The sequence below is a fragment of the Diceros bicornis genome, chromosome 14, assembly GCF_020826845.1.
Source record: "Diceros bicornis minor isolate mBicDic1 chromosome 14, mDicBic1.mat.cur, whole genome shotgun sequence".
In the NCBI taxonomy this organism is placed as follows: Eukaryota; Metazoa; Chordata; class Mammalia; order Perissodactyla; family Rhinocerotidae; genus Diceros; species Diceros bicornis.
In genome coordinates, this window is record NC_080753.1 from 66,463,827 (window position 1) to 66,476,985 (window position 13,159).

Below are 13,159 nucleotides of genomic sequence, written 5' to 3' on the forward strand. Positions count from 1 at the left end.
CTCAGTCGCCAGAAATTGTTGGCAGTGGAACTGTGGAATGCCCAGATCAGCTCCTGGAATCATCTCTGCCAAATCTGAAGACTGGCAGGAGTGGGCATGGGACCTGGAGTGCAGACCACCTGCGAGCACACCTGGAAGGGATTCACCTGTGTGACTAGAGGCAAGTTTTTCCAACGCTTTGGCAAGATTGAAAGGATTTACTAGTTGTCCTGCACTTCTGCAGGCCTGGAGTCCTTGTGGTCTCTCGGGCCAGCAGACCTGGTTGGGCTCGTCCAAGGTGTCCTCCCAGAGACCCTTCATTGCCAGGATGGGATGAAATTCTGGTAACCGGCCTCTTGAATATGTCACTAGACATCCTCATAGGGATGGAGATGTTTAAACCAGGCTTTGGTTTGGACTGGATCCCACAGTTATGCTGCTTCCTCTGTGAAGACTTGGCTATCATCCTTCTTTTCCTCTTACCCTACAAAAATAAATCATGAAATTGGGTCAAATGATAAAGGAAGCCTGCTTTTTTAGGACAATTATCTTGGCTGTTTTGTACTTCCACCCCCCCTCGATCCCCTGGGGATTGATCTGACCTGTGTCCTGGGATGTCCTCAGGCAGATTTGCATCAAGAACAGAAAGCTCCAGGTCAAAACTCAAGGCTCCTCCAGATCATTTCTCCCCCTCCATCCTGTTAACACCCCCTCCTTGTTTGAGTGTGTTTCTATTCTCTTCTTGTCCTTGTCACTCTCAACCTCACAAGTCCTGGCACTCCCATTCAGGACAGTCGGTCCCCAGTCCTTTACTAGTTCCCAAATCCCACCATTTCTGTGTTTTCTGACTACTCATTTGCTTAATCCATTGACCACTCGGTGTTCATAGAAGTTAAATCAATATTATCAACCACCCCCTGTTAACGACTTACTCCCATATCCCAGATGTTCACATAATCCAAATGGTTATGTTCTAAAGTAAATAATTCAGGAAACATATTCACCCACCACAAATTCCTGATCTCTAATATTTTTATTCAAACGCTCATACAGTAGATACCTGTGCCTCATGATCAGAAGTAATGCTAGATCACCGATCCTCACCTTAATTTCCTCCTACACCTATCAATCTTGGATTCCATGGACTATGATCTCAATAATTTCCTTGGAATAATAAAAAATTCCTTACCACTCATTTATGTTGTAAACCTCCAAACCCAGAAGATCCCGATTATCTGCCATGCCGCAGCTACTGCTGGTCTTATAACAAGCTGAATAAAAAGCATGAAAGATGATCTTTTCGTACCACTGTAAATACAAAACCATCTGCATCAACTGGGAAACATCCATAATGCCTGGAAATTTTGTTCTCTTTTTTTTGTGTTGGCTCAATAAGAGGAAGACAAATCAATTTAAAAAATGGGCAAGGGACCAGAGTAGACTTTTTCTAATGAAGACATACAAGTGGCCAACAGTTGTATGAAAAGGTGTTCAGCATCACTAATCATTAGGGAATGCAAATCAAAACCACAATGAGCTATCACTTCACACCTGTTAAGATGGCCATTATCAAAAAAACTAAAGATGGCAAATGTTGGTGAGGATGTGGAGAAAAGGAACCCTTGTGGGAATGTAAACTAGTACAACCATTATGGAAAACAGTATGGAGCTTACTCCAAAAATGAAAACTAGCATATGATCCAGCAATCCCACTTCTGGTATATGCCCACAGGATTGAACTCAGGGTCTCAAAGAAATACCTGCACTCTAATGTTCATTGTAGCTAATTCACGATAGCCAAGATATGGAAGTAACCTAAATGTCACTGATGGATGAATGGATAAAGAAATGGAATATTAGTCAACCTTGAAAAAAGAAGGAGATCCTGACATTTTGGACAACATGGATGGACCTAGAAGACATTATGCTAAGCGAAATAAGGCAGACAGAGAAAGGCAAATACTCACTTATATGTGGAATCTTAAATAGTCAAACTCATACAAGCAGAGGTTAGAATGGTGGTTGCCAGGGGTTGAGGGGATGGAGAAATGGGGAGCTGATGGTCAAAGGATACAGAGTTTCAGTAATCAAGATAAATAAGTTCTGGAGATCAAGGATATGGCATAGTGCTTACAGCTAACAAGACTGTATTGCATACATCACATTTGCTAATAGTGTAGATATTAAGAGTTCTTACCACACAATAATAGTGATAAAGGAGGTGAGAGAAAACTTTGGGAGGTGATAGATATGTTTGTGGCCTTGATGGTGGTGACAGTCTCAAGGGTGTATACTTATGTCCAAATTCATCAAGCTGTATATGGAAAAGTATGACACCATCGTTGATTCTTCTGCACCTTGAAATACGCCGTGTCCTCATCACAAGAGAAAAAAATTTGTAACTATGTATGGGGACGGATGTTAACTGGACTTATTGTGGTGATCATTTCAACATTTATACAAACATTGAATCATTATGCTGTACTGCTGAAACTAATTTAATGTTGTATGTTAACTTTAGCTCAATAAAAAAAAAAACACACAACAGAAAAAACCATTTGAATATTGTAAATGAGTTCAGTGAATCCCTGAAACTGCCCCATGCCCATATGAGAGTTACAGGAAGCAGAGAGGATGAAGTAAGATGGAAGAAAGTTGTACAAAACAGTATTCAAATTAAAATCATTTAAGTTGATATCAACTCCTTGCGGCAAAGTTCTGTGAGCACCGATCTTCTTTCACGTTTTTCCTGGAAAAGCATACCTTCAGATCCAACCCATAATAGTTTCCTCATTTGCTCTAATAAGAAAATTTTAACTTAATAAATAAAACCAAAAGCATCCCTTATGTATGAATAAAGTTAGTGAACTTTACAGAGAAAAGAGCATATTTGAACAATCTCAATAAAGGTAACAGAAGAACGGAATGATGATGAAGTCTCATTCAAGCTTATCTTTGAAAGCCAGTAAAACCAGGTTATCTTTTCAAGAACGTGTGTAGAGCTGTCAACCTTGGAAGATAGAAATAGTGGCCTCCTCTGGAGCAAAAGGTCATGCTTGCTTACTGCCCAGTATAATAAAAATAACACCCTTCCCCAGGCCAAAGGTCAGCAGACTTCCTGCCTGTTATCAAAGATATGAGTTCCTTAAGCTCTGAGATCTTGCAACCCTCTGCATGTCTCCTGGCCCACTGTGTATCACCCTTTGGGAAGTGGGATTTAGTGAACCAGTGCAAATGTTGATACTCTGGCCACTGCCATTGCTCTGTCATTAAGTCTTGTGTCTCTGACCCATGGGTCTCGTGTCTTTTGCCAGCATCTGTAAGACCATGGTAAGCTAACTTATTGGTTTGCAGGTAAGGTAAATTATCAGACCATTCACAGTTCCTGACAAGCCCTTAAAGTAACTAGTAGTCTTAGGAACAGAGAGCTATCCAGAACATATGCATGGATGGTCTTCATAGAAGACTTCATGCAACCAAAACTTTAATAAGTCTCTCTGACCTCTTTTATTTCTACCTCAATTAGAAGGAGAGGCACCAAGCTTTATAGACCTAGGGTTTATGCAAGCCACGTGGAGACCCAGTGACCAGAAACTTCCCATGGGAGCAAAGACAGATGGGCATATTTCCAAAATGGACCCATATGCCTCCCGATCATCCAAAAGACAGTGCATTATCTTAATTTATGATGATTTGATTCATTAAAATCTTGTGACGGGCCAAAGATACACTTCTAAGAGGAATGAGGCATATGGCAGGTGTAAGCAGATTAACACATTTGGTGAATATCAAACTCTGAACTAACTTTAGTGTTCTAATCAATCAAAAGGTACAATAAATTTAATTAGGTAGATTAAATGATATTTAATGGTATGCCTGATTATTACTCTGCAATAATGAACAAGCAGCTCATGTAAATAACTATAATTGGTCTTTAAAATATGATAGTCAGGACTGTTTGAGATAAGCTGGAGAGAAGGAAGGGGAAAAATAGATAAAAGTTATCTGCTCTGACGCCACTCTCAAGACCCCTGGATCTACATGTAACCCAGGAGATCGAGGCAGATGGCTGTGTGCCTAGATCCTCCTGCACTGTGGTTCTCAGGGATGTCACAGGGCTGAAGCAGCTTCCTGAATCGTGTTTACACGTCCATGTGTACAATACCCTTGACCAAGGGGATGAACCACCATTCAATCATCCCTTACACCCCTCTAATTAACAATTAGATTTCAGAATCATTGTACCATTACATGATAATTTATTCCTCAAACCTGTAGGAGGCCGAGCTAAAAGAAAATCAAATTTCAATGGCTTCTTTTCTTTGAAGGACCAAGATGTTCTTTCACACTTAGAATCCGGATTAGAGGATAAATCCCTCAAGTCAATGGAAACAACTTAAGAAATGGACAGAGGGATATTTCATTCATATATACACAGTTTGCACTGTGGCAAAAATAGAGTTATATTTTAAAAAATTAGATTTTTTTGAAATTTTATAGATATTACTGACTTTGTTCTGCTTATACTCCCTTTGGTTTACCAAATCAAACTCACTCTTTAATGGGCATTTCTAGCATTGACTGCTAATAACAGCAGCTTTTTTAAATTCTTATTTTTCCCAGGTCAAAGACCAAGGGAAGAGGTCGTCAAGAGGTCAAGTCTAATCTACCTATGGATGTGGCAGCCTTAACTATGGATGTTCAAACCAGACATTGCCAGCAGAACCACATCTCTTCACCCATAGGTGAGTTTTTACTAGTAATCACGGAGACTTGAGGATATCAAAGGAAATTCTTTATTAAGAACCAAAGTTATAGATCCCTATCTTGGGTTCATTACTTTGAATTTTTGACCCAAATCATATGCATCTATTGGACCATGTTCAAGTCTATGATCTTTAGAAGATGCAGCCTACAGCTGAAGAGAAACAGATACAACACCAATATCTTACCCTCTCTGAAGCCCAACTGAGAGCCCCTGGAGTCAGAAGTTTTCAAGACAAGAAAAAGTCATTCTTCTTCTGAACAGAGAGAGTAGAGGCTATTCAAACTTTCAACTTTAAATTGTTAACATGACTTGTTAGAATGTGATAGAGCAAGCCTCATACCTTCGAAGTTTCATGATTTTTCTCCAGAATACTGAGAGGGATGACCTTAAAGTCCAGTTTCCCCATAAATGTCTTTATTCAGTGATAAAATTCAATTCCCTATAAAATAATTCCCATAGGGCTGGCCCCGTGGCTTAGTGGTTAAGTGCTCTGCTACTGGTGGCCCGGGTTCAGATCCGCCATGCACTAACACGCTGCTTCTCTGGCCATGCTGAGGCCACATCCCACATACAGCAACTAGAAGGATGTGCAACTATGACGTACAACTATTTACTGGGGCTTTGGGGGAAAAAAAGGAGAAGGATTGGCAACAGATGTTAACTCAGAGCCGGTCTGCCTAGTCAAAAAGAGGAGGATTGGCATGGATGTTACCTCAGGGCTGATCTTCCTCACACACACACAAAAATAATAATAACAACAATAATAATAATACCCATAAAATTGTTAAAAATATATCATAGTCTCTGACCAAGAGGAAACAAGGAAAATTGAGCAGTTGAATAGCAGTGTAATAAACTCCATACAAGGATCTTACTGCAGCATTATGTATAATAGTGAAACTGGACATAATCCCATCTCTATCAAAGAAGAAATAAACAGATCATGGTATTCTTGTTCTTTGGAGTACCTCTAAAACTTCTAAAAAGCTAAGCTAGGGTGGCGAGCACTGATAAGGAGAGACATCTATGATATATGGTTTGGGAAACAGCAAATTGCAAAATGATGTAGTTATGTCATTTATGTTAAAAAAAAAAACTTTATGTGTATTTATATATTCATAGGAAATGTCCAGAACAATAAGCTGCAACATCTTAACTATAGTTCCTTCTGAGTAGGGGAGTGAGTTTGCAGGGAAAGGGATGGATGGGGGAGGTTTCACTTTACTCTAAATAGATCTGGGTAACTTGACTTTTTTTATAGTATGTAATTCTTTCATAATTAGAAAAATGAGTGATGTGACCGTTTGGTGCAGGGCAATACTATTATGTTCACCAGTCTCTGTACTGTATGTTACTGCACAGCACGGACTGTAGGAGAAAGCCCAGAGGAGCAATGAAGACAAAGAAGACATGACACCTGCAAAAAGTCAGTGGAGTTTTTCTCCATAACAAACCTTCCAGGTGAGTGACGGTCAGTATCTTCCACTGCTCCAGCTCTCACAATAAACCTAGAACCTGCCCTGGGTAAGCTGGAGGACCACGCCTAACTAGTCCACTCCCTGCATGGTGCCGGTTTGTGCAGGGTGACTGTCATCAAGCAGACAATGGACTCAGGTTGGGGCGTGTGCCTTTGGAGAGGATGGCAGAGAGGCACAAATTGGAACGCCAGCTAAGTGCACACATCTGAGAGGTGGAGTTCCAAGTGGAGACTCAAAATGTACCAAGAAACTGTGTGAAGTGAAGGAAGCTACTCGACCTCTCTGAGCCTCAGTGTTCCCCCTTGTAAAATGGGGATCACAGGCCTACGTCACAGAGCTGTTGGGGAAGTTGGGGAAGATACATAAAAGTGCCTGTGACAGTCAGTGTCACATTATTAACAAAGTCGTCTCCGACTTCAGAAAATCAATGAAAAGAATAATGTTGATGACCAAAGACGAGATGCCCAGTTTCGTAAGCAGCCCCAGCAGCATGAGAATGAGAGGAGCTCCGAGTAAGCAGGGTTCTTCACAGCTCCACTGGAGAGGATGAACATAGGCTACACCAGGATAAGGGGCTGTTGTACAGTGACACGTGTAGTGAGAGTGGGTCCCTAAAGATACTGTGAAATAGAGTTACACACAGTGGCTCCTAGGAAACAACTACAAAGCAATGAATGCAGCAGATAGGAGTGGGAATGGGGCAAGCAGAGGAGGGTCAGAGCTACAAAATCTGACGGAAGACACTGAACCACGACGAGTGCCCAGCTCTGTCAACAGCTGCTGTGGTTGCGCCAGGAGATCAAACGTCTGAGACAGCCATTGTGGGGACTGCTGGGAGCACAGTTGTCACTGCAGCCACACCTCAACAGCAGTGCATCGGAGCACACACACCCCAAGACTTTCCTCTCCATTAATCCTTGTTTTAAGATGATGAATATCCTCATGTTAAAATGTTTTCTTCCAACACTTGTGGACGAGTGTCATCAGAACCCCCTGAAGAGGGCACAGGCCAGAGTAGGATGGAACACTGGGGGCTGGGGGAGGGGCGCTGCACCTGACTACACGGATTATCACCTGGGCCTATTGAACACGAGAGAAGAACCCGAGGATGTGGTCTAATGAGACTTCCCTGTCTTGCCACATTCCGAGACACTACACATTTTCTCATCCTTTCTTTACAAAAATGTTAAAGAATTCATGTGTCATTAATTCATACAGAGGCAAATTCTTGACAAAGTGACAGGGTCCAGTTTCCATGACCAGGTTTTTCAGTTGCTTTGATAATACCCCACATTCAGAAATCGGAAATGTAACCTATTGAGATGTGTAATATAAACAGGGACTTTTTTTCCTGTAGATCAACGCCCAGATTTTTAGGGACGACATAAATCATGAAAGCTGCTAACCATTCCTCCACAGGTTTCAATAAGACTTTTAAGTTAATTTACCAATCTCAGGAAAAGAGAATTTGGCAATTCAAGTTTTTTGTTTCTGCATTCAAACGTACAGTACAGCCAAGAGAATGAGCAGAAAAAAATTAACAGGAAGGTCTTGCTTGCATTTTATCTTTTGCAAATAAGCAGGATATTTTATGCTCTATTCCTTTCACCACTCTAATCAATTTTTAAAGAATATCGTACCTCTGACTATCCCTAGGCATGTTTATCTGGGAACCTTGTCAGAATTCAAAGCAGAGATGTTAAAGCTGACGGGTTTCAAATGCTGCCCAAGTGCTGTCTACCTTGAACGTCCCTCTCCCAAAGCTGGACGACTGGTCTCTTCCTGAGTGATCAGAGTCGCCACCCGTGTCCCTGAGAGACTGGCCACTCATGCCTGAGCTGAGATTAGGTGATCAATCTAAAGGGCAAATTGCTTAAGCTATTCTCATCTTAAGGATGCTGTTTTGGAGGCCACTGCACTGGAATGCGTTGGTGAAAACGGCCTACTAGATACTTGCCTGGGAATTGGGTTGTTCTCCTCTGCTCTTAGCGGATCCTGGGGAAACCAATGATTAACCTCACAGATGCCTCAACTTCCATATCTGCAAAAAAGGCAAGCAACAGCCAATGTTACCACCCTGCAAAGCTCTTAAGTTGTACTTGCAAGAGCGGCCACAAGAGCGAATCTCTCTCAAAAGCTGATGAAAGGATGGCACTTTGGCTGGAGAAGGCAGAGGGCAACAGGCAAAGTGGAAAGTTTCTGGGATGTCAAACCAGTTCCCATAGGCAGTTTAGAGAAGCACCTGGCCCTGGACTATGTCGGAGGCTGTGGAAAGACCCACAGGCACGCAGGTGGGAGGAAGAATCAAGCAATAGAGGGAGGCGGTGTGGAAGAGGCACGAGTCCGACTTCAATTTTGGACAAAACCAGTTGCACGCTGCAGGCCCTCGGCTGCCCATGCAGCCGCCACATCCTCCTAACTCCCTGGTCCCGCTCATCCCGTAGCATCCCTCCGGGACTCAGCCCACGTGCACCGGGTGCAGGACCAGAGTCCTGAGTCAAGGGAGGTTTGGCCCATTGGCCAAGCGCACACCACCCTGCTCCTCCCCCCAGGGTTAGGCACCGCCCCATGCTCACAGCCTCCTGGAATTTGTAGTCCTGAAGTCCTGCAAGCTCCCAGCTGGGAGTGGTTAAGAGACAAAAGCTCCCAGCATACACAGCTAGGGGCCCCAACTCCCACCTTGTCCCCCTGCCCCTGGTCCCCATGCCTCTGCTTCTCCACCCCACCCTCTACCCCGCCTCTTCTCTATACCATGATCACTCTCTATGCCCTGCCCACCCTCCAGAGTATGCGCAGTGTGGTTGGGCTGCATCCCTTGAGGCCGGCACTCAGGTAGGGGTGGGGCTCACCAGCCTGGCTATTGCTGAGGATGCTTGCAGCCCTCGTGGAAACTTCCTGGCCAGTATTTGAAGTGTAAATTCAATATCTAAAATGGAAATACTGGGTGCTTGGGATTCTGGAATTTGCCTTTTCAAGGCCACCTGTCCTACCATCCCCTCCATCCCTCCAGGTTGCCATGATCCTCCCCTCTGGCTCCCGTGGTCAAGGTCGCTGCAGAGATCCTTCCCTTGGACCTCGCCCACCTGAAGGGCCCATACCCATCATAAAAACTCAAAGCCATGCCACTTGCCAAATTGAGCCAAAAATGGAAAGACCCAGGGGGCCACGCAAGGGTGAGGGCATTAATAGATACTTGGAAGTATTAAAATCCATCTGATGATGCCATGAGTGAACATGTTCCACTTTAAAACAAAACACTGCTGTTATTCTGAGATATTGAGTTAAGATGTTTGTGGAAATATGCAGGATTTAAAGTGTTTATTGATGTATAACATGAGTACAGAAATATATGCAGAAGTCATCCATGTAAACCTCAAAGAATTATTACAAAGTGAACACACTTGTGTGACCAAGAACTAGCACCAGCTTCACTCAGGCGCTGACAATCCCTTTCTCCCTCCTTCCTCCCAAAAGGTAACCGATATCTTACCAGCAAACACTGTATATCGAGTTTGTCTTCTTATATGAGTGTTTTATTACAGAACAACTTAAACAATATACAAAATAAACAAAATAGCATAGTAGGCCCGTCACGCAGCTTCAACAACTACTAATTGTCTGCCAATTTTGTTTCATCCACATTCCATCCCATTCCCACCTCACTTTATTAATCTTTTAGTTCTTTGTGTGTGTGGGGGGGTAAGATGTATGCACACAGAAAGACACAACTCTCAACTGTACAGTTTTGGCAAATAAACATGCCCATATAACCTTCACCCCTTTAAGAATAGAATAGTTCCATCACCCCAGAAAACTCTTTCCTGTTCCTTCCCAGGCAATTTTTTCTTTCCCCCGAGGCAACCACTGTTCTGGTTTTTTCATCATAGGTTCATCTTGGCTGAGATCCTCCCACGTGTATTGTTTTCTGTCCAGCTTGCCTCCCTGGGCACGAGGTTGATGAGACTCACCCAGCATGTGTGTGTCAGCGTTTGCTCCTCGGCAAGGCTGAGGGCGTTCTGCTCTGTGGTTGCCCTACAGTGCGCTCGTCTTTCTCCTGGGGACGTGCAGGTCATCTCCTGTGAACATTCTTGTACAAACCCTTTATTTTGCTGCTTAATTCCTTTATTAGCATTTAAGTGACACACCTTTGCATTTTATAGTGGTTGCTACAGATTACAATATGCATCTTTAACATATCACAGCCTACCTAGACTTAATAGTGTACCAGTTTAATCAATGTAAAATATGGGAGCCTTGCTACAGAACAGTTCCATTTACCTATGTCTGTCCCTTATGCTATTGTTCTCATAAGTTTTACATCTACTCATGTTATAAATCCCACAATACAGTGTTATAATTTTTGCTTTAAATAGTCATAGGTCTTTTAAAGCAATTAAGAGAAAAAATTTAAGTATTTGGAGGGAGATACTTTGAGGCTCTGCAAATGTACTGTTTCTTCTTTAAGTTTCACCCACAGTTTTTGCATTCATCAATCAGTCTTGCTCACAGTAATTTTTGTGTGTGTGTGTGAGGGAGATCAGCCCTGAGCTAACATCCATGCTAATCCTCCTCTTTCTGCTGAGGAAGACCGGCTCTGAGCTAACACCTATTGCCAATCCTCCTCCTTTATTTTTTGCCCCAAAGCCCCAGTAGATAGTTGTATGTCATAGTTGCACATCCTTCTAGTTGCTGTATGTGGGACGAGGCTTCAGCATGGCCAGAGAAGCGGTGCGTCGGTGGGCGCCCGGGATCCGAACCCGGGCCCCCAGTAGCGGAGCGTGCGCACTCAACCGCTAAGCCACCAGGCCGGCCCTTGCTCACAGTAATTATTACTGTGGTGTTTTAGTGGCGATTTTCTATTTCATGCTATCCAGCCACGTTTATTATTTGGAATTCTGTGAGGAAGATTCCGCCCCTACTTCTCCCTTCCTTCTTCCTCTCTTTCTCTCTTTCTCTCATTCTTTTTTTTTCTCTTTCTTTCTTCCTTTCTTATTTAATCTATTTTATATCAGTATAGACTCATGGATATTTATTTTGTTCTCTTGGTAATAATCCAATGTCACCATTATTTATTTTGTTGCTCACAATTTTCCAGCTTGAGCCATTGGGAAGTCTTTCAGATTGATTCCTTTTGACACATCTCATCATTTTCTGTGTTTTGTTAAAGCACTTTCCTACTTTCTGGCACTACAGCATGTTCCAGGTTCATCTTGTATTTTCCATCTCCAGTCCTAGAATTAGCCACTTCTCCAAGAAAACCTGCTTCTTTTAATTGGAGAATGATATAAACCCAGATCTGGGAACTAGGTGTGCTCATTGATACTAGAGTGTCACTGCTTCTAGACCCACTAAGCAGAGCTTGGAAATGTATGTATGAATAGAAACTCAGGTATACACATCTATCTATTGATCTATCAATCTATCTATCAATCTAACTATCTATCTGGATAGATATATTAAAAGAGACATGGATTCATACTGATACTTCCAAATCCAATCCAGCACCACAGAGTTTATTCTAGCATTCTCCTTTTGTTTATACGTAACTTCTTTTACCAACAGTGAGAAACTTAACTCCAGTTATCTACAATATATTTACTAATGTGTCAACTAGTTTCAGAATTGCTAATCCATACCCTTATGAAAAACACATTTATCACCTAGTGTACAGTGTTTGTGTCCAGTACTTTAGTTTTACAGTATCTCATCAAAACACTGTCTTCCAAAGTTACTTAGGTCAGGACCTTTCATCCCCACCCCTTCTGTGTGGTTATGTCACATGCTTGTAATACAGTGAGATTCATTTGTCACTGCACTCCATCTGAGTTCCCCAGCATCCTGATTGATTTTTAAAATTTGCAGAGTAAAATTCACTCTTTGCAGTGTACAGTTGTATGGGTTTTGACAACTTTATGGTCATGTATCCACCTCCACAGTACCATACAGAGCTGTTTTTTCACCCCTAAAATTCTCTCATACTGTCTCTTTGTAGTCAACTCTTCCCCCACTCCATCTCTTGGCAACCACTGATCACTTTGCATCCCTGTAGTTCGGCCTTTTCTAGAAAGTGATATAAATGGAATTATATACCATATATCCTTTTGAATCTGGCTTCCTTCACTTAGAGAAATGCATCCAAGATTCATCCATGTTGTTGTGTGAATCAAGAGTTTATCCTTTCTATTGCCAAGTACTATTCTAATGTACCGATGCACCACAATTTCTTTCTCCATTCACCTGATGAAGGACATTTAGTTTATTTCCAGCTTTTGGCAATTATGAATAAAATGGCTATAAAGATTCACACAAAGGTTTTTGTTTAAACATGAGTTTTCAATTTGCGTCAGTAAATCTCTAGGAGTGGGATATCTGAGTCATATAATAAGTGTATGTTTAACTTTATAAGAACCTGCTCAACTGTTTTCCGAATGCAACTATCATGTTGCATTCCCAGTTCTAGTAGCTCCTAGTCCTCACCAGCACTTGGTATTTGCAATTTTATTTTTTATTTTAGCCACTAATAGGTGTGTGGTATCTTATTGTGGCTTCTGCTTCCTTTATGAAAGTGAGTTCTGCTAAATATAGAATCCTGTGTTGACTTTTGAGTTTTCTTTCTGCACTTGAAAGATGTCATTTTGTTATTGATTTGTTTCTTTTGTTTTTGATAATGTATCATCCATCATTCACATTATTTCTCCCTGTATGTAATGTCTTCCCCTGTATATATCTATTTCCCTGACTGCTTTCAAGATTTCCCTTTTATCTTTGGATATTAGCAGCTTGACTATCACGTGCCTAGGTATGGTTTTAATTTGTATTTTATTTTGTGTGTTTCCTGACTTTCTTGGATCTAAAATTTAAGACTTTCCACCAAATTTTGGAAATTATGCTATTACTTATTGATTTGCCTTTCTGCCTCATTTAATTTTTCTGT